Source organism: Dysidea avara, chromosome 8, assembly GCF_963678975.1.
Source record: "Dysidea avara chromosome 8, odDysAvar1.4, whole genome shotgun sequence".
In the NCBI taxonomy this organism is placed as follows: Eukaryota; Metazoa; Porifera; class Demospongiae; order Dictyoceratida; family Dysideidae; genus Dysidea; species Dysidea avara.
In genome coordinates, this window is record NC_089279.1 from 11,835,397 (window position 1) to 11,845,565 (window position 10,169).

Here is a 10,169-nt window from a genome sequence, read left to right on the forward strand (position 1 = left end):
TATGGGTAATATGTAACTGTAACTAAATAGTTCAGTTGCAAGTCCAGAAGAACATCACATTGTTTCAACCAGTCTTGACAATGTCAGTATACAGAACCTGAATGAGCACAGAAGGCAATTACACCATACATGGCTAGTAATGAAGCTATAACTATAATCCCCTCAGCGCCATAACACTAAGTGGTAGCTATTACACATAGAACCTATATACTTACATTTGATAAAATTATATGTACGTACCATAAGGAGGCATTCCTTTTTCAAAGGTAAAATTGTATTCGTAATTATAAAAGTAGGGTCTGAAAATGAAGTTGTAAGAAACAAATCCCTGACTATCGTAGATAGTGTTGGGGACCCCTTAGTGTCCCATTACTAATACCATCCTTAGTTTGGAATTTCGTTCCCTTGATACACGGATTTTAATATCTCACATGATTGATCATATTTTTATTTTTATTATTTCGTGTGCTCCAAACAAGACGTCCAGAGCTCCCAGATTTTGAGTGTGGTTTCAAGTGTTGTTGGCCTACCAAACCATGCATATAAGTGAGTAAACCTTCGCCCGTGTTTCACGGAGGCTGATTTTCTGTGAATGGGTAAAACAAAATTTTCATTCGAGGTGCCCAGGAAAGTGAAGTCAATCCTATCACATATGATGGTACTGTAATGAAGCTGTATGTACAAGCATTCTATGCACCAAGTTAGAATGAGCTGCAACTTTTCTAACCGTCTGGCTGGCAGAGGTGAAATTTAGTTTTCAATTACTTTGATTGGTTGTCTCCTTCCTACTGCTACAAACTGTCTTCCTTGCATCTTTAAATTAGGAGAATATCTGGAATTTCCAGAAAGTAGTCAAATTCTTGATTTTTTAAGTAAAAAGTCTTAACAATCTAATACTCTAATAGAACAGTCAGTACTCTAATAGAACAACTATATAGTCGCCCATAGGTACTATTGATCATGTTACTTGAACAATTGCAGGCAATGAATTTCTTGGTTAGTGAAGTTGCACTTTTATGGGCATTTAAATCAATATTATAGCCTTGTAATTTTGTTGTATTTTAACTGATATTGTCCAGAGTGCTAGTAGTCTAAAGAGTTTGAAATCTGTTCATTTGTTATGAAGTAATCACTTTATTTCTGCTGGTTAGAAAGGTCACAGCTTGGTGTGTAGAATGGTGGAGCGCCTCACAGCTCTTTCTAACTCATTGCAGTTCTTTCTAACTTGGCTGGTAGAGCACCTCAAACAAAAATTTTGCTTTACCCATCCGCAGAAATCTGCTTCCTTGGAAACATAGGCAAAAGGTTTACTGACTTCTATGCGTGGTTTGGTAGGCCAACAATAGTTGAAATCACATTCAATTTCTGGGAGCTCTGGACATCTTGTTTGGAGCGCATGAAATAAAAGAAAAATACAATCAATCACGTGAGATATTATAATCAGTGCGTCTCTCTCCAACAAGAGAACACAGTTCTAAACCAAGGGTGGTATTAGTGATGGGACACTAAGGGTAACATAGTACAGATTTGCTTCTTGCAACATTTCATTTTTCACGTTGCAGACCCTATGGGGAGTTGGGGACCCCGGCCAGAAATTGTCTTTTATAAGTGTACGATGTCCTTTACAGGGTGGAGAGGTTCCACTGCATTACAGCCTATCACAACACCAGGTGTATATATAACCAATGAATGCAAACACCAGCATTTGGAGCAGATATTATCCACTGGTTGTATAGCTGGGTTATTACCTTGTGTTAGAAAAATAATGGTATGCATATAATATCACTTCTATTCCCCTGAAGCCCATTGAAGACTTTATTGCGAGGATTTTAATCTGTTAGAGCACTTCGCAATATTAAAATCCAAACATATTTCATCATGAGGTTTTTAGCGCCTGTCTGACTGTTGTGCTGGAATATGCACATAACAGCTTGTTTATAACTTATAACTGCTTGATCAGCTGATGGTTCCTGTCAACCTCCTACACAACACGTGTTTCTTTACCTCGTTGTGAGATTTAATGTCACATTGTTTTATTGTTGCACGTAAATTTCTCTACAAGAAAAATCCACTATATGGTATCTGAACAGTTTGCTTATCCTCTGAAATCAATGAGGTTCAGATAACTGATCAAGGGTGTACTGTATTAGTATTGTGTGGCCAGACCACTATATCTGTCCTCTTGTGGTGTCATTGGTTAACAAAATGAAATCTGATGAAGTTGCATACCCAGTCAAAGTTATGTACATTTCCACCAAATTTTAGTGTTTGTTGGCTAGCTGTACGTCAATCATAATTTTTAACACACAAAAAGAAAACACTTCAAGGAGGACTAATACTGCTGCTATATAAGTAGTATTTACCCAGTAAGAAAGCAAGAAGTCATAGTAAATATTCAAACTTAACTTCACCAGATCCTATCTCACCAACCAATGATGTCACAAATAAAAAGAGGATGTGAAATAGCAGTCACACACAATACTACAACTATACATGTAGTCATGGTTACATATTTTACATGTCAAATACTACCTGCTAGTAACTGTTGAAATGATCATCCCAATATTTATATTGTATGTAGTTGAGGAATGGCATACCTTATGGTCTTATTCACATTCCATAATTATTAGGATGTTACCATTGTCCGCTGCTCCAATCAACATATCACTAGGTGCATCCCCTGATCCCTTCGTGCAATGATCACTCCAGACCAACTTGTGAAATCTGTTGAAGAGTGACAACAATTCCAAGATAACAATTATATAAGGACTATGGGAGATGAAAGAAATACAGTGGAAGGATCTTCCCTGTAAAGGGCACTACTAATAAAAGGAAGTCTCCATAGACCTTTATTAATACAATTTTTACCTATGAAAGGGGACAACCTCCTTATAACAGTAGAATTTCAATCAGTAGGTTCCAAATTGTCTGTTAAATAGAGGTTCCACTGTATTTTGAGTCATATATGTAGCTATAAGTTCAGTTAGTACTCAGTAACAGTTTCACTTTAGTATTGTCAAGATCACTTAAGCAATTTGTTCTCAGCACACATGGCCACGTCTGATTGGTTCAATATAGTTTAAATTATTTATTTTGTAAACAACACTCAACTTACACAAGGAAGAAAGAGGTTTATGCATCAGACAGGAAAAACACAAAACGACAGTTAGCATATCCATAATCCACTGAAATACCAAATGATCACAGAGTGTGAATGTTCAAGTGTAACAAACAAACCAGTTAGCAACATCTAAAACTATTAATTTCCACATTAAGCTATAATCAACATTTAAATATTTTGCTGTTTGTTTTGGACCACTGCAATACTACCAGTAATCCATGACAATGTAGAGCCTGGTATTCACTAGTCATCAACTGGCTAAGGTGTATTTAGTGACTTCACAAGACCACCTCAGAGTTGGTCCCAATAGTGGCCCTATTAATAAGGCTTCACTACACTACAATACTGCCCACACACTCAATACTCATCCCTGGCTGAGAGAAGTCTACAGATCAGTAGTATATCCAACTTGGCACCAGTGCTGACCGTGGCATCTAGTTGCTAAGTAACATGTGGCCAGGTAGATGGGATAGTAACCTGTGAGACATGGTACAGCCTCTGCACCCCTGCACTGACTCCTACAATGTGAGCTGTGTACAAGTCTAGTAGTCCCGGTTCACTGGGTGTGTGTCTGTGTGTGTACGTCAAGAAGCAATGATTTAATTATATCTCAAAGCCAGTTTATGGTTGGCTTTGGGGTATTATAAATACAAGAAGAAGAAAGTCATCATTGGAAAATGGCTGCCACCTTTGATTTTACATCATCTCTTTTACCCAGGCTTTTGAAGGCAGCATCCTTTTATACAGCTTGACTATTTTGCATGAATTATTACTTACCACTCTAATATGTTCATATAATAAGTCCATCATCCTAATGTAACCATGGTGATGAGACTTGCTGTGAGCCACACCTCCTTTCTATAGGTGTCCAGACCTGAAAGATAAATATTGGCAAATCTTGTAATGGCTTTGTCAAATACTGAAGTTGTAAAGTTAATTCCTCAGAATTCATAAGTAGTTTACCTGTTTTAGACTGACCACACTTTCCATAAGAGTAGCTTCTCCTCCAGAAGGAGGTTTTTCTTCTTCCCTTCTCACCATTCAGTATTGTCCACCATAAAAGGTGGTGACAGACCAGAAGGTGTGAGGGGTTGTAGACACTGCATGATGGTAACATAGTTTGAGATTGTGTAGTTGTAGTAGAATTGGTTGTGTTGCAGATCATAACTGAGTTGTCATTACTGGTAACAAGTAGTGTTGTATTACTGTGATACATGTATGAGACTAGGTGATGTGATCGATGAATTGTTGTGTTTCTCTTGTCATCTATAGAGCAGTGTGTACATGACAAACCAGCACTAGTGAACGACCATATTCCCAGACAACTTTTTATACATGTGGAAATAAGAATCTGTAATAGCATTTTTATGGTGATCGCTGTTTAATGAATAGCAAAGGCCTGTTTAAATGAAGCAAGAATGGGAAAAACACCCAGTGTGCTGTATTCAAATCCTTTTTCGTTAGCAGGCCTTGCTATTCACTAGTACTATCCTAAAAGTTATAAACCACAGAGCCGAAGGTTTTATTATGAATCAAGTGCAGATTATGACACATGTACACAGGTGTTATGCATAGACTGATGCAAAAACAAGTAGGGGTACCGGTGGGGAGATGGTTACAGATGGGGGTAAACACTATTCCATAGTCTGGAAAAATGGGCAATTGGAAACAGTGGATGTAAAGAGGGTCGTTTTTATAAAGGCCATGAAGAGGTCAGCATTCCTTAGCCAAATGTGGTCTTTGTACAGAGGTGGTCTTAAAGAGGTGGCCACTAAACAAGGGTTTTAATATTTACATGACAATTTAACTATTTCCAAAGACCACCTCTTCACACCAATATATGTAATAGCCAGTGTTGGGAGTAACGCGTTACATAAGTAACGCGTTACGTAATATTATTACTTTTGTGGTAACAAAGTAATATAACGAAATACGCTATGAAAACAGGTAATATAACGCAAGATACTTTACTTACAAACGTAACGCGTTACCTAAGTAATATAATTACTGTAACGAGTCTAATATGATGTAATATTATTACTAAAAGTAACGAAGTTACTAATCTCGTTAGTAATCCTCTGAGTAACGCCTAACCACAATGGAGTAATGAGGCCTATTGAATGAAGCTTATTCACTAGCTTCTTACTTATAACCAAGATTTGTACATTGTCCAACAACGCAATCATGTCACGTGATAAGGTGGTAGTTTCACACGTGACAGCTTAAGGCTGTGGACACAAAGTAATATAATATGTAATATTATTAGTTACTTTATTTTATGGGTAATATGTAACTGTAACTAAATAGTTCTGTTGCAAGTAATATGTAATATGTAACTAGTTACTTTTACAAAGTAACTTGCCCAACACTGGTAATAGCTAAGTTCCAAACATCTATTTCATGACAGCTAAAAAAAAGGCTAGGCTCTTCAGGGCATCATCTCCTTATGAGACCTCATTTACTGTTGATACTAGTTCACTGTAGTGTATACGTATTAGCTACATTTCACTTGTATGGACTATTATTGTATGACACATTCTGGTACAAAGTTATGATGGTAGATGACTTGAGTGAAGTGTGGATCAAAATTATGGGAGATGACATTGTCCCTTCTATGAGTCATGAAAAACATGTTTGAAATTAATCAAATATTACCATGTAAAGTGGTTGGTCTTTGTAAAGAGGTGGTCTTATAAAAGGTGACCACTAATGGAGTGGTTTAATCAAATAAATCGTCAAGTATGCCCTAGCTATCTTAAGAACCTAATCACAATGTGGTCTTGTACAGAGGTGGTCTTTGAAAAAAATGGTCTTTATTAAGAGGTGACCACTATGTAAGGCTTTTATACATGTACATAACATTTTGACCATTTCCATTTTCCTTTTCCAGTTTCCATTTATACTGTTTCCAATGAGCCTTAATTATCCGCAATTACATCATAACACAAAAACGGCGAAAAGAGTGGGGGTACTTTGTACAGAGAGTCATTGGAAAGGATAACGTTTCAAGATATTCCCCATGAAGAAAACTTTGGTGAGACTTATTTATAATCTTCCCATGTAGGGGCACGCATTTTTGCCCTTTTTGAAAATTGCTAGGCTGGTTTTGTTTTCAAAAGCAGACCTAGGACTTTTCGAGAAGTGCGAAAATGCGTGTCCCTACATAGGAATATAGTTAAGAAGTCTTACCAGAGTTTTCATCGGCTTTCTTCGCAGAGAACAGCTCAAAACGTTATCCCTTCCAATGGCTCTGTGTACAAAGTACCCCTACTCTTTTCACCATTTTTGTGTTATGACGTAATTGCGGATAAGGCTCATTGCCCGGAAAATGAAAAATTGTACAAGTCAATTTTTGCAATGAGTTAAGTGTAGTATCCTCCCTCGAGTAATCTTTGCTTTGAAATGACTGGTTGGAATGTCTATGAGATCACTAATTATCTTGTACATCATAATGTATTTACTTCCCTTTCTCCTCTGTTGTCAGCAGGGTGGGTAAACTAACATTCTAGAAACATTGAAAATAAAAGTTTACCAGTTTCTTATATTAAGCTCGCTTTCAAAATAGCACACTCGACTCACAAATTCAATCCCTAAAAGTGTAATTTTTAAGGCATTATCATGTAGTCAGCAAAAATACCCTGAGATGGAGTCCTCGCCTCAGAAAGCCTGATTTTAAAACCCTCCATATTTTGAGAATGGCTCTTTATAATCATGAAAACTATTGTAATCTAATTTCACATAGCCTAAGTTAAGTTTAAATTTTTTTTGGAAGATCCAGATCTTTTAGCTACATGATGTGACAGTGTGATCCCACAACTTCATGTGACAGGTCAATAATGCACCTATCAATGTCAAACCCCACCTACCCCAGGTCGGGCAGAGGTGGGGATTTGCAAATGTTAGATGACAAATTTCCCACCCCTGGGGACAACTTCGAGTTGCAAATCCCCTACTAATTCGTATTATATATCCCAGGAATCACTAACAATATGGCCAGGTATGGCTGTATGTGTTGCAAATGCCCCTACCCTGGGGACTGGTTTGGGTGACGAATCCCTACAGATCCCCACCCGCTTCCCGACCTGGCGGCTCGCGACTTGGGGTAGGTGAGGCGTGGCATTGATAGGTGCATAAATACACAAAATACATACTTAGAGTAAGCGATCTATTGTCGGACACCATCTATAATCGGACACTTTTTCTCAGAAACTACCAGGCCGAATCTTCTGAATTTTGCCACGGATAAACTTCACACTTAGCCTAGCAATGTACCAAAATTTGGGCTAGAAAGCTTTTGTGGTTGCCTTGCTACAGCCAATTAAAGTGACTGTCCGAAAACCTCTAATATCGGAAGTTTACCTCTTTTATCGGACACCGCCCAGCAATCCTCCACTAAAAGATGAAATTCTTCACAACCACCACTGACTGTTAGGGGAATACATGTACTTTCTAAGCAGCCATAGTTTGTTTCATTCCTCCACTCGTAAGCGGAGCTACAACCATTAATATTCGGGTGTGTCGCGACCTCTGTAATCGGACAGAGCAGAATTTCATTTCACGCGGTTTTATCACTTCAAAGCTACCTTTTAGGTACAATTAGCCACGAAAATGAAAAGTGTGGTACAAAATCTAATTGGATTTCCAAGGAGTCGTAAAATTTTACCATTTTAGCGATCAGCATGCTACTGTGGGACTCCACAAAATGACTTATGGACTGTTCCGAAGAACTTTTAGCACTGAAATGCATGGGTGTAGCACAAAGGGGAGGGTCTAAAGTCCTTCCACCCCTCCACTTCCAATGATCAAGATATACTCTAATAGAGCAGTCATGTGTCCAAACAAACATTTAGATTCAGGTTTTAGTAAAATTCAGTCACCTTTGTTACCAAAATCAATTTCAGAAGACTACTCTTCAACTTTCCTGTTGCATGGGGGTATTCCCCAGACTCCCTTGATAGAACATGCTTTGCATGGTAAGAATGCTTCTCACTCTCAACCAGCCATGCTACTTAAGCCCTTCATGCACCTAATTAACTTTTGCTATCTGCTCTTACAGCCATGCATGTCACACATGCTTTGCAACACGTTAAACAAAAGGTAGTTTTGTATGAAATAAACAACTAGCTACATGCACTCACTGTGATATAGCTATACAGCTAGTAATTAGCTAGAAGATATTACAGATTTTTAAAATGAACCAAAGAAAGGCATGACATGTGCACTATATAGATATAGCTGTGACAAGTGTATAATGTAGGTTAAAAGCACACAATTAGCTCCAATCTGGATCATAATTAATTTAACTGCTGGAATGGTTGTTTGCAGAAATGGAAAATATATAGTGATAGTCATCCTTGCTGGTTGTTACTCCAGAACATGAACATGTGATGTCATTCTTTGCATCACTTATATGTGACCCAATTTCTTGACTGGATGATAGGAGTTCTTAGCAATGCACAAGTTTTGTTTCCACCTGCAAATTAGCTCTATATACATGCATGCATGTCTTATTTTTAATTAAGCAAAATCATACCTTTCATTGAGCACATTGTATAGTATATGTGACATGCATGGCTGCAAGGGATATAGCAGAAATAAGGGACGTGCATAAGGGATTTACAAGCTAGAATGGTAGCTGGTCCATACAGTTTGCAGTGCATGTGATAAGTATACACTTATCATCATCTAAAGCATGCACTATCAAGAGGGTCTGGGAGCATGACTCCCCAAAAAAGCTTTGAAAATTAGCCTTCTGAAATTCATTTTGATGTACCAAGGTTGAAATTTTATTCAAAAATGCACCTAAATACTTATTTGAATACATGACTGTTCCATTAGAGTAGCTGACTGCTCTATTAGAGTATATCTGGATAATTTGAAGTGGAGGGGTGGAAGGACTTTAGACCCTCCCCTTTGTGCTACACCCATGCATTTCAGTGCTAAAAGTTCTTCGGAACAGTCCATAAGTCATTTTGTGGAGTCCCACAGTAGCATACTGATCGCTAAAATGGTAAAATTTTACGACTCCTTGGAAATCCAATTAGATTTTGTACCACACTTTTCATTTTCGTGGCTTATTATACCTAAAAGGTAGCTTTGAAGTGATAAAACCGCGTGAAATGAAATTCTGCTCTGTCCGATTACAGAGGTCGCGACACACCCGAATATTAATGGTTGTAGCTCCGCTTACGAGTGGAGGAATGAAACAAACTATGGCTGCTTAGAAAGTACATGTATTCCCCAACAGTCAGTGGTGGTTGTAAAGAATTTCATCTTTTAGTGGAGGATTGCTGGGCGGTGTCCGATAAAAGAGGTAAACTTCCGATATTAGAGGTTTTCGGACAGTCACTTTAATCGGCTGTAGCAAGGCAACCACAAAAGCTTTCCAGCCCAAATTTTGGTACATTGCTAGGCTAAGTGTGAAGTTTATCCGTGGCAAAATTCAGAAGATTCGGCCTGGTAGTTTCTGAGAAAAAGTGTCCGATTATAGATGGTGTCCGACAATAGATCGCTTACTCTACATTCTACTAGAGAAATTAAGCCAAATCACGTAGACTAGTCTATACAAACTGTTTCCAGATCGCGGATCATCCATGGCTCACCAGCTGCTGCTACTCGTACTGTACTACTATTACCGTGTTTTTCAGGTTTCTGGGAAAATCAAAGCATTAACGTGATCAAACACGTGATCCGTGCTTCGAACTAGCAAGGCTTACAGCAAGGCTTACAGCAAGGCTTACAGCAAGGCTTACAGCAAGGCTTACAGCAAGGCTTACAGCAAGGCTTACAGCAAGGCTTACAGCAAGGCTTACAGCAAGGCTTACAGCAAGGCTTACAGCAAGGCTTACAGCAAGGCTTACAGCAAGGCTTACAGCAAGGCTTACAGCAAGGCTTACAGCAAGGCTTACAGCAAGGCTTACAGCAAGGCTTACAGCAAGGCTTACAGCAAGGCTTACAGCAAGGCTTACAGCAAGGCTTACAGCAAGGCTTACAGCAAGGCTTACAGCAAGGCTTACAGCAAGGCTTACAGCAAGGCTTACAGCAAGGC

The 10,169-nt window shown here is 38.5% G+C and overlaps 1 long non-coding RNA gene across 2 annotated transcripts; it reads right to left on the reverse strand.

Moving 5' to 3' along the window:
* Nucleotides 1–38: 38 nt before the first annotated feature.
* LOC136263941 (uncharacterized) lies at nucleotides 39–7,668 on the reverse strand. Of its 2 annotated transcripts, XR_010704873.1 has the most exons (5): nucleotides 7,481–7,668; nucleotides 4,085–4,387; nucleotides 3,899–3,995; nucleotides 2,598–2,724; nucleotides 39–97 (listed from the first exon to the last, which is right to left on the reverse strand). It is a non-coding gene; the product is annotated as an uncharacterized lncRNA (long non-coding RNA). The 2 variants fall into 2 exon arrangements; XR_010704872.1 differs by lacking the exon at nucleotides 7,481–7,668 and having other exon boundaries at nucleotides 4,085–5,368.
* Between the last annotated feature and the right edge of the window lie 2,501 nt (nucleotides 7,669–10,169).